The sequence below is a fragment of the Schistocerca cancellata genome, chromosome 5 (assembly GCF_023864275.1).
Source record: "Schistocerca cancellata isolate TAMUIC-IGC-003103 chromosome 5, iqSchCanc2.1, whole genome shotgun sequence".
Lineage (NCBI taxonomy): Eukaryota > Metazoa > Arthropoda > Insecta > Orthoptera > Acrididae > Schistocerca > Schistocerca cancellata.
In genome coordinates, this window is record NC_064630.1 from 710,632,811 (window position 1) to 710,650,067 (window position 17,257).

Consider the following 17,257-nt stretch of genomic DNA (forward strand, 5'->3'; position numbering starts at 1 on the left):
CTGGTCAAGTTGTGCCACAAACTTCCCTTCTCCCCAATCCTATTCAATACTTCCTCATTAGTTTTGTGATACACCCATCTAATCTTCAGCATTCTTCTGTAGCACCACATTTCGAAAGCTTCTATTCTCTTCTTGTCCAAACTATTTATCGTCCATGTTTCACATCCATACATGGCTACACTCCATAGAAATACTTTCAGAAATGACTTCCTGACGCTTAAATCTATACTCGATGTTAAGAAAATTTCTTTTCTTCAGACTCGCTTTCCTTGCCATTGCCAGTCTACATTTTATATCGTCTCTACTTCGACCATCAGTTATTTTGCTACCCAAATAACAAAACTCCTTTACTACTTTAATTACGTCAGCATCACTCGACTTAATTCGACTACATTCCATTACCCTCGTTTTGCTCTTGTGATGTTCATCTTACATCCTCCTTTCAAGACACTATCCATTCCGTTCGACTGCTCTTCCAAGTCCTTTGCTGTCTCTGACATAATTATAATGTCATCGGCGAACCTCAAAGTTTTTATTTCTTCTCCATGGATTTTAATACCTACTCCGAATTTTTCTTTTGTTTCCTTTATTGCTTGCTCAATATACAGGTTGAATAACATTGGGGAGAGGTTGCAAACTTGTCTCACTCCCTTCCCAACCACTGTTTCCCTTTCATGTCCCTCGACTCTTATAACTGCCATCTGGTTTCTGTACAAATTGTAAATAGCCTTTCGCTCCCTGTATTTTACCCCTGCCACCTTCATAATTTGAAAGAGAGTATTCCAGTCAACATTGTCAAAAGCTTTCTCTAAGTCTACAAATGCTAGAAACGTAGGTTTGCCCTTCCTTAATCTAGCTTCTAAGATAAGTCGTAGGAAACTATACTTGTCGACTGTGGTTTTCCAGCTGTTGGTGTTAAGTTTATGCGTAATGATATGGATGCAGGTCACCATCGTGCAGCACTTTAACAACCAGTCTTTTAAATAGCTGGAACTACCTTGTGATCTCACGTGCACGTCACTGAGGTGCTTGTTGAACGGTTTCAATAATCGCGTCCTCTGTTTGTGTAGTACGTCTAGTCCTCATGCGACCTCTGTCCATTTCTTTTGGGTGAAGATTACCGGTTTCTCGAAGGCGTTGCTCTGAGCGGGGAAAAACTTTCTTATCGGGACGGTGGCCTTGACAGTACCGAGCAGCATATGCACATGCAGCAGCAGCAGCAGCTTGGTTATCGTATGCAACCAGCGCCAAAAGCATATCGACATATTTATCGTTCTCGTACTACATCGGGACGCCGCCCTACATTTGACAGGGCCAGTTACGGTTGTCCATTGCGTGGTTAGTAACGCATGCATGCAGTTTAATGAAACATACTGTCATGAGACAGACTATTGTCATATGACTAAATGAAGTCATGCTTAAAAACGACGAGAACTAGGGCAAGGACATCTAACAATTGAAAAAGGACCTTAAGCAGGATTCAAACCGTCACTCCATGGGCCTTGTAAGTCTCAGTATTCAACTCAGTGAGATACGACAGCTGATACGGTAGCACAGTATCACATACATTTTGTGGTGTCACCGCCAGACACCACACTTGCTAGGTGGTAGCTTTAAATCGGCCGCGGTCCATTAGTACATGTCGGACCCGCGTGTCGCCACAGTCAGTAATTGCAGACCTAGCGCCACCACACGGCAGGTCTAGAGAGGCGTACTAGCACTCGCCCCAGTTGTACGACGACTTTGCTAGCGACTACGCTGACGAAGCCTTTCTCTCATTTGCCGAGAGACAGTTAGAATAGCCTTCAGCTAAGTCCATGGCTACGACCTAGCAAGGCGCCATTAACCGTATCTGGAGAGAGTCTCATTTGTATAGTCAAGAGCGATGTACCACAAGGATGAATTAAAGTTAAGTAAACAGACGCTACGTACTTTTCTTTAGTGCATTAATAACGTATCCTGTTCCAGACTTCACGCCCGTCTGCGTTAGATAGCGTACATTTCGGCCTCCTCTATCTACAAGGTGTTGGCACATTTGCCAACACATCACATTTCTCTAAACATTCCAGTGCACTAACATGGTGTGACAGTGTTGCCTGCTCCTAGTTTTGATAGATTTATTTTCAAAATAAACCTAATCTGATTTTGCTAGATAAATGTTTCTCTTGAATTTGGATGAGGAAGCACGTGCCCACCTTCAAGTGCGACTTTTTTTCTTCACCATTTATATTGGAAACGGTACCGGTCAATGATACTCCCTTGTGGTACTCCCTACATCACATATGACGGTCTTTTCCCAGTACGAACAACGTATTAAGTTGTGCCAGAAAGTCACCTGTTCCGTTACTCCTTCAGTTCTGTTTTTTTTTATTTTTTTTATTAGTAAACGTCACTGCGAAATTGTATCGAATATCTTCTGGAAGTAGACGGACACGGCTCCCACTTCGACGCCTTTTGTCTACAGCACGTTGGGAGTACAACGAGAGTACCATGCACGAGACAATATTACACATTTAGAACTGCGTGTCAATGACGTTCGTGTCACGTGCTGGCAACACATATGAGACTCGTATGTGCACCCTCAGCCGGACGCTGAGGAGAGAAAAAAAAGGGGTTTTGTAAAATTGTTGCCAGCATGTGAACATAACGAAGCGGCGGCGTTCATTAGCACGCGTTTTAATGAGCGGCGCTCCGCCATTATTGCATGCAGCCGACTGGCCACCGCTGCCTGACGGCCTGGTGCCTGCTGATGCTCTTCCGTCCACCGCCACAACACTACAAACTCCCCCATATCCCCCTGTCCATTTCACATGGACGGGTCCTGGCACTACACCACGTTCGCTGCGGGCCCCCCAACCTCTGCCACAGTTTGCTCGTTATCTGATTAGTTGGTGCAGCTTTGTGGTCGTTGTCGACGATGTTCTCGTCGGTCGGCCCTCATTCTCAGGTTAATTCCAAACGCTCTAACGCGATATCAACTGAAATTATTCTTACAGCCAGCAGTAGTGGTCAAAAATAGAAAGAAAGATATTTTTGCTTGTATCGGTGACGGCTATACTTTAGTGGAAGCAACAGAGTTTGAAAAGTTGAAGTCAGATACAAATAGTTTTAATATACTGAAATGCCTGTAGCACTACCTGTCAAGGTCATACAAATTTCTGTCACCATTCATCACCTGGACACAAAAACATAACTCAGCAGCACAGAGGATAGTTTCCAAACACTCACGATAAAGTTTCAGGTAGTATATTTGGATCAAGTTGCAGAAGCTCTTTGGGCAGCATAAGAAACGGGAAACATTTGTGTCCGTGCAGCCGTGTTTGTCATCATTTCGGTTTCTGTAAAGTATTTTCGACCACTTCTGATTGATTTATTGTCTATGATTCTGTTGTGTGAAGAGAGTTTTTGACGCTATCGGTGTCGCCGATGTCTCAGGGCACTGTGATGTGTGAGGTCTTTGTCTAGTGTCATATAGAAATGTACGCGGAAACGGACACACTTTGCTGGGACACGTGCTTCACCAAAATTGAAGGAATTCATAACACCCAGCTCATATTGCAGATGTATACTTACTAACGATATTTAGATAGTAGATCAATATATCCTTGGGAAAATTACGTTTTATGGTACTTGGAGGTGCTTATTGGAGGCTATGCAGGACGCATCAGTACTGTGAAAATGACTCATATATAACTACGCTTGTATATGATTATATAAAACAACAGGCACTATAAACGGCAGCGGTGGCCGAGCAGTTTTAGGCGCTTCAGTCCCGAACCGCGCGACAGCTACGGTCGCAGGTTCGAATCCTGCCTCGGGCATGGATGTGTGCGATGTCCTTAGGTTAGTTAGGTTTAAGTAGTTCTAAGTTCTAGGGGACTGATAACCTCAGAAGTTAAGTCGCATAGTGCTCAGACCCATTTGAACAGTTTTTTGAACAGGCACTATATATTACCTAAAAAATGGTTCAAATGGCTCTGAGCACTATGGGACTTAACAGCTGTGGTCATCAGTCCCCTAGAACTTAAAACTACTTAAACCTAACTAACCTAAGGACATCACACACATCCATGCCCGAGGCAGGATTCGAATCTGCGACCGTAGCAGTCGCACGGTTCCGGACTGCGCGCCTAGAACCGCTAGACCACCGCGGCCGGCTATATATTACCTAGTATACAGAGACTGGCCCAAGTTACATGTTTGATATATACATTGCTGTACTGAGTAATCAACAGAAAAGCAAAGAGAGCGTTAATTCGTAGGCTAAGAATCTTAATGTGTAAGAGAGTGACAACAGCTTTATCAAAGACAGTACATTTTTTACCATGATTATAGAAGGGTATTAAATTTTTAACATGGAAACTAATTCATTTACTAATTTATGAAACTAAAAAATATTTTAGGACTGAAATAGGATGTATTAGCAACGAAAGCACATTAAGTACTCAGGTCTAAGAAGTATATTATCTTTAAACTTTGATGATAAAAACTATTCATTCTACATTTTTAGAAATTTTGATACCAGAAATAGTATGGTTTTAAAATGGTGCTGATGGTTCGTTATATGGCTCTCATGCACTGATGTGTTAAGCGTAAAGTTCATACGTGAAATTAACTTATCATATAATTTCTGCGAACTGGTATGAAAAGATATCAACACTGACTTTAGGTTTCTATTAACGCTCTCCATGAACAACGTTTCAGGGTAACGTGGCATAGTTGTGATGCGTGAAATGGCACTCTTGAAACAGGATTTACAGAAGTCTCTGGACGCAAAAGCGAGCGCGTTGTCGCTTTCAGTACACTGGGTGCAACAAAAACCCCAAAAATTCCACTTAGTAGTTTCATAGTAACGTCCGTATTGGCGCTATTAATGGGGACCAAACACACAAATCTTGAGAAATCGTTGACACGAACTAACAGGTAACGATTACGCTCCTTAGTACGTGACAGAGACCCTAAATGGTCGAAAAATATTTTATCCAAGGGACGATCCTTCTTACGTGATATAAGTACTCGCTTCCTGTTTTATAAGTGTGAATCCCTATACTAACTTCCTGATGTCCTTCTAAAGGTTTGGCCAAGTCAGCTGCTCTTTCATTTTCACAATTGTTTTATAAATACCCAAATGTCCTCCGTCAATGGACTCATGAAAATACCAATTTCTTAGACCGAGAGATCTTGTTTCTGTTATGGTAGGCTGCCTTAAAACACCGAAATCTCGTATGTGAAAATACCTTCGATCTTCGACATTCACCAGGATCTTATCTCTAATTTCCGCTAGCAGTGTCCCCTGCTTTTGTCGCTTCACCAGACTTCTAGAAAGGGCGCAATTGTACTAGGCACGGCAGCCACCTATTTCTGCCGTACACCTTCTACGTTTCCATCCGGCAGTTCAACATCCTCTCGAAACGTCGTGCTAAGTGCATTGGCATCTTGGTTGCCTATCCCCTCGATATGATTCACCTTCAACCTAAATGCTGATATTCTAAGGGCCTGTCCAATATAGTAGGACACCAAAACCCTTGAAAGAGGATGATTTTCAATTTAAATATCAATTCCTTGTGTTCCAAATAGAGGAGAAACTTTTCTAAACCAGACATCATGCTCAGGTCCTCGGGCTCATAAACACATTATTTATGTTCAGCTCCTGTCAATGATCTAGAAGTATAGGCAATAACTCTCCTCCCCTCTTAGTGTTTCCGTAATAATACTTCTACCAGTCCAGAATTGAAAGCATCCTTTTGGAGCACGAATTCACGTTCCAATTCTGGGAGACACAGTAACGGTGCACTTGTGAGGACCTGTTTTAGACTATCATAAGTTACTTGGTGGCTTCAGGTCCACCTGCAACTTTCGCCTGTTCGCATCTGTTGATTCAGTTGCACAAGCAATTGAGCGAAATTTGCATAAATGATCTAAAAAAACATTGACCGTTCTTATGAAGCATGCAACTCCTTCTTTATCATGAAGAGTGAGAAACAGAGGAATGCCTTGAATGCTTTTCTAATCCACCTTAACTCCCCCAGAGGAAACTCTACATCCTAGAAAAGAACTTTTCCACAAGGCTGAGTTCACTCTGGATAGATTTACAAATAATCAGGCTTTCCGAAATTTATTCAAAACGTGACTCAAATGTTATTCCAAATATTTATTGTATACTGCCACATCATTCAGATAATATAGACAAATTTGTACTTCAGATCCTGTAGGATAGTTTATAATAATGTATACAAAACTTCGACTCCTATGGCGAAACCAAATGGTCCGCAGATACATTTATGCAAGTTACAACGCGTTGTATAAACTATAAGTGCTTTTGACTCCTCAGTTAATCGGAATTTGTGGTAAGCCTCGTTGAAATCCTACGCTGTAAAATACTGAGTGGCTGCAAGCCATGTAAAGCAGTTTCCATGTCCTGGAGAGGCATTAAGTGTAACACAAACTTCTGATTAGGCAGCCTGTGATCTACCACTAATCTGAATTCTTCCCCAAACTGTTTCTTTAGTACAGTACACCGGCGACGCATAAGATGACACAAGGACTATTGGTAGTTGGGAGCTCCAATGTTAGGTCCGTTAGGATCGGCTCTTAGAGACGTGGCTGCTAAGGAAGGGAAGAAATCCAACGTGAAGTCCGTGTGCATATCGGGTGGAGTCATTCCAGACGTGGAATGGGTGCACAGTGTACAGCCAACTGCGGGTCGTGGATCAAGTCGGTACAAATTGTGTGTGTCGCTGTGGATCGGAAGGAATTCTCTCTGGTTTCGAGGGGATTTGAGAAGTGGCAAAGGCTGCCAGTCTTGTTTGCGAGATGAAAGCAGAGCTCACCATTTGCAACATAGTCGACAGGATCGATTGCGGATCAGAGCCGAGAGGAGAGCTTTGAATCAGAGGCTCAGACGTCTCTGCGACCTTGGAGGTTTCCAGTCTGGAGCGGCACGACCGTTCTAAGTTCCAGGGGACTGATGACCTCAAATGTTAAGTCTCATAGTGCTCAGTGCCATTTGAACCTTGTAGGCTGCAGATTTCTCGACTTGTGCCATAGGATGCTGGATTTCGGGTTCCGCTGAATAGATCAGGAGTCCATTACGCAGAGGAGGCGGATACACGAGTAATAGCGGATGTATGGTGCAGTCTGGACGCTTTTCGTTTGGTTAGGGGGTCTCGGGGAAACACAAAAAGGGCTTCAGCCTCAAAGGACGGAAGTTCGTTGATGCTGGAAGTAGTTTATCTTGTAACGTAAATGAAATAAATAGTTCCTGTGGGTTAGTACGGGCAGAGGTCATTCATGGCAACCGGAATAAAGGAATAAAATAAAAACTGGATCCTTTTACCGACCATTCAAATAAGATGATAGTTACTGAAAGGTTCAAAGAAAACTTGATTTTAATTTCAAACACGTACCCGACTCTTAAAATTTACCCTTTATATGTTTGCGAAAATACATGTTTAAATCCGGAGGTAGGCGTAAAACATTATCCGAAACTATACTACACGCATTTTCTGAAAATAATTTCGAGCAGTTAGTTCACGAGTCCACGCGGTTGTGAAAACACTCTTGACCTCTTACAAACAAATAATTCTGAGCTAAATCGAACATCAAAATCGATACAGGGATTAGTGAACATAGGGTTGACGTAGCTAGAGTGAACGTTTTAACCTCCAAATCCTTCAAAAATAAACGAAAAATATACCTATTCGAAAGAGCGAAAAAAATCACTCGACACATCCCTTTAGTCTCCACTCCTTCCAAATTAACAATGTAAATGTAGACCAGATGTCACTTGAAATCAGAGGAACAGTATTAGTAGCAATTGACAGATTGATACCAAATAAATTAACAAAAGATGGAGCTGATCCCCTTTAGTACACAAAACGGATCAGTACACTGTGGCAGAAACAACTAAAGACGGATGCAACCTTAAACGGACGCTAAATCTCCTAGACTGTCGATCTTTTACGGAAGCTCGAAATTTATCGCAGACTTCAATGGGAGATGCTTATGGTAGTTTCCACAATAGAACTTTGTCTCAAAACCTGGCAGAAAATCCAAAGAGATTCTGGTCATAAGTAAAGTATGCGGCAAGAAACAACCAATACTCTCCCTACGCGATAGCAGTGGAAACACTATTGACGGCAGTTCTGCCGGAGCAGAGTTAGTAAACACAGCCTTCCGAAATTCGTTCACCAAAGATGACGAAATAAATATGCCGTAATTCGAATAAAGAACAGGTGCCAATATGAGTAACTTCGAAGTAGATATCCTCGTAGTAGTGAAGCAACTTATATCACTTGATAAAAGCAAGTTTTCCTGTCCATACTGAATACCAATTAGATTGCTTTGAGAGTATGCTGATGCAATGCCTCCATACTTAAGAATGATATACAACCACTAGCTCGACGAAAGATTCGTACCCGAAGACAGGGAGGTTCAACAGGTAACAGCAATATTCAAGAAAGGTAGTAGGTGTAATCCGCGAAATTAAATGGCCATATCACTAACGTCGATATGCAGCAGGATTTTTGAAAATATATAGTGTTCGAACATTATGAATTACGTCAAAGAGAACGGTCTATTGATAAACAGTCAACTCGGATTAGAAAACGCCGTTCTTGTGAAACACAACTAGTACTTTACTCACACGAAGTACTGAGTGTTATTGGCAAGGGATTTCAGATTGATTCTGTATTTCTCGATTTCCGGAAGGCTTTTGACTCCATTTCACACAAGCAGCTTGTAGGAAATTGAGTGCTTATGTTAGGGGATTCGTGATCTCCTGTCAGAGGGGTCACATTTCGTAGTAACTGACGGAAAGCCATCGAGTAAAACGGAAGTGGCTTCTGACGATCCTAAGATAGTGTTATGGGACATCTGCTGTTCCTTATATATATAAACGATTTAGGAGACAATTTGTGCAACCTTTTGCTGGCAGATGATGCTATGATCTAGTAAAGTCATCAGAAGATCAAAACAAATTGCAGATCGATTTTAAAAAAATATCTGTAGGGTGCAGAAATTGGCATTTGACCCTAAATAATGAAAACCTTGAGGTCACCCACATAAGTACTAAAAGCAATCCGTTAAACTTCGTTTACACAATAAATCAATTAAATCTAAAGTCCATAAATTTAGCTGGATACCTAGGAAATACATTTACGAACAGCTTAAATTGGAAAGAACAGATATAAAATGTTGTGGGGAACATAACAGTAGGATTTATGGCCACGAAGCATAAATTATACTATCTAGGCAGCAAAATAACCAATGACGGACGTAGAAAGGAGGACATCAAAAGCAGATTAGTACCGGCAAAAAGGGCATTCCTGGTCAAGAAAATTCTACTGGTATCGAACTTAGGCCTTATTTTGAGGAAGAAACTTTTGAGAATGAATGTTTGATGCACAGCATTGTATGGTAGTGAAACAAAGATTATGTGAGAACCGGAGCAGAAGAGAATTGAAGCATCTGAGATGTGGTGCTACAGACGAATGTTGAAAATTAGGTGGACTACTAAAGTGAGGAATGTGGATATTCTGCGCAAAATCGGAGAGGAAAGGAAAATGAAGAAAACACTGACAAGGAGATGGGACAGGATCATAGGACATCTGTTAAGACATCAGGAAATAACTTCAATAGTACTTCAGGGAGCTATAGAGGGTAGAAACTGTAGAGGAAGAAAGAGATTGGAAAACATGCAGCAAATAATTGAGGACGTTGGTTGCAAATGCTACTTTGCTTTGAAGATGTTGGCAGAGGAGAGGAATTCGTGGCGGGCGGCTCCAAACAAGTCAACAGACTGATGACTCAAAAAAACAAGTAATGGTCCTACCACACTTTCTTGGGTTACGCCGGATATTACCATCACATCGTCGAACAGGTTCTGTGAACAATTAAGTTTTAAGATCTATCTGCTAGGTATTATTTCACCTGGGTTGACATGGTAGTGACAAGGTGACAGCCTAATCTCCGTATGCCCATATGTTTTTGAGAGCTTTCTATTTTGTAAATCGGGTGTAAGGAGATCCGTAAGTTCCAGCTATTTATATTCAATACACGCGTTGAAGTTTCGAAGGTACAGCCAGTTATCTTGAACGTTGACTTTGCCGTAGAAGACAAACTGCAAAGAACAAGAGAAGGATAGGGTCCATAAAGAAGAACAATTACTGTTGGTGTTCGAACGTAACGCACAAAATCTGTTTGTCTCGAATGACCTCGTTTGGAATCCCCGTGGGCAAGGTAATGATGTCGAACATATCATCTTACAACTTTTTACGAGTTAGCTTCCGACATTGTACATTATCTCTAACACACAATAAACAATAGTAGCCCTAATTATAGATAAAATGTTAACAAGAACAATAGTTGACGGTGTATCTCTACTGTATGAAATGAAAAAGAAAAATAAAGAACAAATAGTGCTTCAACGAAACATCCTGGCAGATTAAAACTGTGTGCCGGACCGAGACTCGACCTCGGGAACTTTGCCTTTCGCGGGCAATTGCTCTACCAACTGAGCTACCTAAGCACGAGGCACGCCCCCCTCCTCACAGCTTTACTTCCGCAGTACCTCGTCTCCTACCTTCCAAACTGTACAGAAGCTCTCCTGCGAACCTTGCAGGACTAGCACTCCTGAAAGAAAGGATATTGCGGACACATGGCTTAGCCACAGCCTGGGGGATGTTTCCAGAATGAGATTTTCACTCTGCAGCGGAGTGTGCGCTGATATGAAACTTCCTGGCAGACTAAAATCTCATTCTGGAAACGTCCCCGCTGGCCAATGTGGCCGAGCGGTTCTAGGAGCTTCAGTTTGGAACCGCGCGACCGCTACGGTCGCAGGCTCGAATCCTGCCTCGGGCATGGATGTGTGTGATGTCCTTAGGTTAGTTAGGTTTAAGTAGTTCTAAGTTCTAGGGGACTGATGACCTCAGATGTTGAGTCCCATAGTGCTGAGAGCCATTTGAACCATTGTTTGGAAACACCCCCAGGTTGTGGCTAAGCCATGTCTCCGGAATATTCTTTCTTTCAGGAGTGCCAGAGCTGCAAGGTTCGCAGAAGAGCTTCTGTACAGTTTGGAGGGTAGGAGACGAGGTACGGCGGAAGTAAAGCTGTGACGACGAGGCGTGAGTCATGCGTGGATAGCTCAGTTGTTAGAGCACTTGCCCGTGAAAGGCAGAGGTACCGAGTTCGAGTCTCGGTCCGGCACACAGCTTTAACCTGCCAGGAAGTTTCATATCCGCGCACACTCCGCTGCAGAGTGAAAATCGAATGTCAGTATTTCACCGCTCAACAAATAATTGGAAAGGGCTGCGAGCTGCCTCGATCTTCCACATAGCACAAGCAGTGTCATAGTGGCGACTATGGATGACAGACTTTGTGGATTTGGCTGAACGCGTGCGATACCTCCCTCGTGAGTCTCACCCCCAGTACTTCCCTCGTAGTTCTAGATCCCAAAGTAATTTTTAATGAACAACACGTGCGTAGATCCCTACATGGTAGGCTTCTTGGCTCGCCTAACACTCCATTTGCTTGGTGGCAGTGAAGCAGTCACTGCCTACATCGTTTCCAGCCGTGTCCCTTCCGGACGCTCGACTGCCCGGGCGTGGGCCGCACAGTGGTTTTATAACGGCGCGGCGCGTCCCCTGGAGAAATTCGCCGCCGGCCCGCAGCATTGCTGTGCCACGGCGCGCCGGCGGCCGGTCTGCCCCCCAGCACCCGCCGCATTATGGGCGGCCCTCGCTGATAGTTTTATTTCTGCGGCGCGACCGCCTTATCTCCGGAAATAACGGTTACTGCTCCCATCTCGCCTCCGCCGCTCTCCTGCCCGGATCCCGAATTGCCCGGCTTTCTCGGCCTCTCCTTACAGCGGCAGGCGACGCAAGGTGCTTTATTTTGGGTTCACGACTATTTCCAGCCTCTGCTCCTCTTCGAAGTAGTTTGTTGTGTTCTCGGTATGGCGCATTTAGTAGTATGGTAAATCCACACCGTAGTTTAGTAGACGTGGTTCTGTAGTCATACAGAAATTCTGCAGCATCACCGAGAAGTGATGATTTAGATAAGATATCTGTATGGTGTTAATAGTGGCAATTGACCCTGAATAAAGAAAAGTGCGAAGTTATTCACATGAGAACTAAAACAAATCAGCTAAATTTCGATTACGCGATAAGTCACACAAATCTGAGGGCTGTAAATTCAACTAAATACTTAAGGGTTACAATTACAAATAACCTAAATTGGAACGATCACATAAATAATATTGTGGGTAGAGCAAACCAAAGACTGCGATTCATCGGCAGAACACTTAGAAGATGCAACAGGAATTCTGGAGTACTGCTGTGCGGTGTGGGATCCGCATCAAGTGGGACTGACGGATATCGAAAAAGTACAAAGAAGGGCAGCTCGTTTTGTATTATCGCGAAATAGGGGAGATGGTGTCACAGACATGATACGTGAATTGGAGTGGCAATCATTAAGACAAAGGCGTTTTTCGTTGGGACGGGATCTTCTCATGAAATTTCAACCACCAGTTCTCCCCTCCGATTGCGAAAATATTCTGTTACCACCCACCTACATAGGGAGAAATGATCATCACGATAAAATAAGAGAAATCAGGGCTCGCACAGAAAAATTTAAGTGCTCGTCTTTTCCGCCGTGCTGTTCGAGAATGGAACGGTAGAGAGACAGTATGAAGGTGGTTCATTGTACCCTCTGCCAGGCACTTTATTGTGAATAGCAGAGTAATCACGTAGAAGTACATCAGAGAAACTAGCTACCTCACGGTACATGTCACGGTATGTAATGATTTTGATGATTATACAATGAAACAGTTCTAACGTTTTGTGCAGCCCCTTCTTCGCTACCTTAGGCTCAATTGCAGTTTTTATTTAATGACCTAAGAATTTTATTACGAGGCATAATATTGGGAGGTCTCGTAAAAATAAATCCACTTCGAAGTGTTGGTGAAAATAAATAGCAAGCCCCCTTTCTGTCCTCATGTCCCAAGAAGACTATGACGAGAAAATTAGTACAACAGGAACTGCTACAAGTAATGTATTTCAATCCAAAACTGTTCACAACGTTCTCAGTAAAAGCAAAAAAGCATACTAGATCCCTGCTGCACCCAGCATAGAATGTAAATGAGCTGTAAAGTGCAGTTTATGTGCCGGCCGGTGTGGCAGCGCAACGTTCCCATATTCTCACCCTGAAATATAATACTCTTTGAAAATTTTTTTTGGGTTATCTCATTGATTTCTCCGAATAAGTAACATCGGGGCAGGCCGCGGTGGCCGTGCGGTTATGGGCGCTTCAGTCTGGAACCGCGCGACCGCTATGGTCGCAGGTTCGAATAGTGCCTCGGGCATGGATGCGTGTGCTGTCCTTAGGTGAGTTGGGTTTAAGTAGTTCTAAGTTCTAGGGGACTGATGACCTCAGATGTTAAGTCCCATTGTGCTCAGAGCCATTTTTGCAGTTTATGTGAAATTTCAAGTAGGAAAGATTCAAAGAGAAGTTAAAAACTAGGTGGTAAACAAAAGCTGTACGAAGCGAAAATGAGCATAAGGAAAGCCATTAGACAAGCTCTCAGTGACTTCGTAACTTAAATTTTGTGAGCCGACGTGACTAAAAACCCTAAGAGGTTTTGGTCTTCCGTAAAATCAGTAGGTAATTAAAAAAACACCATTTCAGTCACTCAGTGACCATACGGAAGATCACAGAGAAAATGTTGAAATAATGAATTCAGTCTTTCGGAATTCTTTGAACACGGCATATGGTAGCACGGTCCCTCCACTCAATCACCGTAGGAACGTAGAAATGCCAGATATTGACATAATCTATCGCTGAATAAAAACACAACTGCAATGGTGGAAAGGCATCAGGACCGGAGTGAGACATCTGTCAGATTCTACAAAGATTGTAGGAAAGAAGTTACTCTCCTAGCAGCAGTTTATCGTAGTTCGTTGGAGCAAGGTATGGTACCTTAGGGCTGGAGAAAAACACAGGGGCCCTAGGACAGATGGACATAATTATAGATCTATATCGGTGATAAACTGTTGTAGAATTATTGAAACATCATAACTCTTTACTATAAAAAAAGATTTATGATGTTTTTGGAGAACGAAAATTTCAGTAAAGAGAAACGAAATGGATTCCTCAAACAGAGATCTTGCTAAACTCAGTCCACTTTATTCCTCCATCAGGCGATGGGTACCTGGTTGATGCCGTGGTCTTGACTCCAGGAAGGCATTTGAACCCGTCCCACACTGATATCTAGCGTAAGAAATACGAAATTGGCGAGTATCGGAGCACGTTTGCTACTGGATTCAAGGCTGCCTTGCACACAGAACTCAACGCATTAAAAAACTACTCCATATGCTGTCGAGGGTTTGTGCAACGACGCTGTTACTGATGTATTCTCTGAAGAACGCTTGTCAGAATGACACTACTAAAATATATGGTGTAAGAAAAATTCACGTCATCAAATACCAGTGCCAAATGTCACTTAGACATCCACGAGAGTAAAGCCAGCAGCATTTCTTCATATTCATATCAAGAAAACGCACACAGACAGATTCATCATCATTTTCAACGTGTCTTGTTGATGTACGTGCAAAGCAAAATTTTATCTAAGTACATTTTCTTGTAAACCATTAATTATGGTTCAAATGGCTCTGAGCACTATGGGACTTCTGAGGTCATCAGTCCCATAGAACGTAGAACTACGTAAACCTAACTTAGAACTACTTAAACCTAACTAACCTATGGACATCACACACATCCATGCCCGAGGCCGAATTCGAACCTGCGAACGTAGCAGTCACGTGGTTCCAGACTGTAGCGCCAAGAACCGCTCGGCCACTCTGGTCCCTTAATTTTCAGCGCCCCGATAAGCATTGCAGGTAGAAGAGGTTTGATCAGTGCTGTATCTCGTCCAGATAAGGTTATGAAAAGTGTTATGAAAAGAGTAGATATCCCAAATGCAAGGCTTAATTAGGGAGTGTAAATCTCAGAACAAAAACTAAAAAAGTTAAAGAGCGCAGAGAGCAGATTCTCTCATTGGAGATACGCTGACTATGCACCAGCCAGACAATAAATTACAGAAAGACCAGTGTAGGTTAATTAACCCTTCTCTGAAGACTGTGGGCACATTAGCGAACGGTGGTATCCGTTGATGCGCTCCAGGATGCAGACGATACCGTCTTTACGCTGCATAGGCATCAGGGGGGTCCACAAGGTAAGCACTACCGTACACACAAGCCACAGGGCTTCCAAGGACCATGACAGAATCTACATTCCATAAATAGATTTTCACTTGTTAAATTTTGTGCACACGATGATACATCAACGACAAAGTAGAGCGTTATCTCTTTGGATACACACAGTGTAATGATTATCACAAGTAAGGTAATCGATCAGAAGAATGATACATCAAACAAATCGGAAAGTGAAACAAGAAACTCAAATATACAAAACTGGTCCAGAACAACAATTCAAAGGACGTTCACAACGACCATAAACAAATCAATATACTTTCAAGATAAAAATGTACGGTGAATCCGAGCTTTTCAAAGATTTATCTATAACACACCACAGAAACCAAGTGTTATTAAAATTTCAAATTGACACTGGTTCCTTATTTTCCATAATTAATCCACGGATATACAACTAATTATAACCACGAGGCCAACACATATTAGTCAATGGTCAAATTTTTTTGGATATTGAATACAAGCTGTTTACCAAACACACTACATTCATAATTATTGAGACTGGATTCTGCACCCACCAAAAAAAAAATTTTCATCACCCTGGTTCCGAGAGTTCCAGAACCAGTAGGGAAAATTGGAACAGAGATCAACGTAAACATCATCTCCGCCATTTTTATTGCTATTGAAAAACACACATTGCATGTCGGACCACTATACAGCCAGACCTTCAGAGGTTGTCGTCCGACTGCTGTAACACCGGTACCTCTAATATCCAAGTAGCACGTCCTCAGTAGGGGGAAAGTCTTCGTATCAGGACACGTTGCATTGTTTCCAACTTTATTTAAGATGGTGGCGATGACGTCATCCAAGATGGCGGGTTTGGCGGTAAAATAGTCCAATTGTGCTACGTCCACTAACCTAAGCCTCCAGAAGAAAACAAACTGGCGGGAAGTTTGAATTACAACAGGATAATGCATGCAAAGACCGTACTTGTCTTTATTATTATTATTGATTACCATTCATTAACATTCATTATCATTCATTGTTATTTATTATCATTTATTATTATTTATTATTATTGACCTGCCTCCACTACAAAATTCCCTCCAAATTCAAATTCCTACACGATAATGGCTGCAAAACTTACTTTTGTTTATTATTATTCATTATAATTTGTAACATTCATTATCATCCATTGTCATTTATTATCATTCATTATCATTTATTATTATAGGTCCACCTCCACTAGAAAATTGCGCCAAATCCAAATTCCAACAGGTTATTCTCTCGAAAACTGTACTTCTATGTATTATTATCATTTACTGTTTATTCAAGATGTCCGATTTTCTCTATCACAAGTTCAAATCCCCAACACTATAATTGATCACATGTACGGGCTTTATCCGTCACTTATCTTTTTTTTTCACTGGTTGCGTATCATAATCGCAAATAATAAACTGCACTTGTAGTAACGTAATTCACGTCCTTTGATTTTGCAGGGGAGAAGGGACTGAAGACTTTCTTTCATGCAGTACGGTCATCACTTGTTCTCCAACACAGTAGGCACACACATCTTTCATATCGCAGTGCAGTCACCACGACGTCCGCGCTCCAACTGAATTAGTTCAAACCCTCGCCACCCCCTGGCCAGCGTGCGGAGACACTGCCAACACCCGTCACATGAGGTGGGGCGCCAGCCCAGCGATTGCTCCCATGTCGTAAACATGTTTTCGCTGGATACGCTGGAACTTGTCGAGTTTGACGTCATAGCGGCCCCTTGTCCGCTCACCACATGTATTCGTCACCTCCACACGTTTCCCGCAAGAATTGTCTCCCTACAAGGTCAATCACACAACGGTCGGCCGTTTCCCTGCAACACTTCCGGCACTACGTTCAAACCGGTCGATGCCGACCTCACACAGTCGTTCGCCACGTGTCCCTGTGCAAGCGAGAACGCAGTGCTACACTTTTGGCGGCAAAGTTTGCTCAACAGTGGAATCCGCCATGACTATATAACAGCACCTTTGGACCGCACTAGAACACCCGCTAATTGA